A 425-nucleotide genomic window follows, 5' to 3' on the forward strand; every position below is an offset into this window, starting at 1 on the left:
GCACCGACGAGGAGATAGGTAAGCGTGAAGACGATTAATGATAAAGTCCGGACGTTTTGCTTCTTCATTCTCTAGTGAGCCACATGCTCACTAGCAGGGCCCCGGCCCTAATTACTTGCATCGCTCAGTGAGATACAATTTGGGTTGCTGGGCCCATGATGACCCCCTTCTTTCTTCTCCTTCCAAAGTGATACTTGACGGGGGCCCCTCTCTTCCTTACCAAACGCTACAGACTTGGCACACGATCCCTTGTTTTCAGGATATCTGCTTCCTTGCCGTAGCAATCATGCAGTCGTTTTCGTTCATCTGAAACTGTCGTGTCTACTTGTCCTATCAAAACTAAAAAAATATTGTATAAGAAACATTATCATACTATATATATATATATATATATATATACATATATATATATAATATTATAATAA

The sequence above is a fragment of the Atta cephalotes genome, assembly GCF_000143395.1.
Source record: "Atta cephalotes unplaced genomic scaffold scaffold00056, whole genome shotgun sequence".
In the NCBI taxonomy this organism is placed as follows: domain Eukaryota; kingdom Metazoa; phylum Arthropoda; class Insecta; order Hymenoptera; family Formicidae; genus Atta; species Atta cephalotes.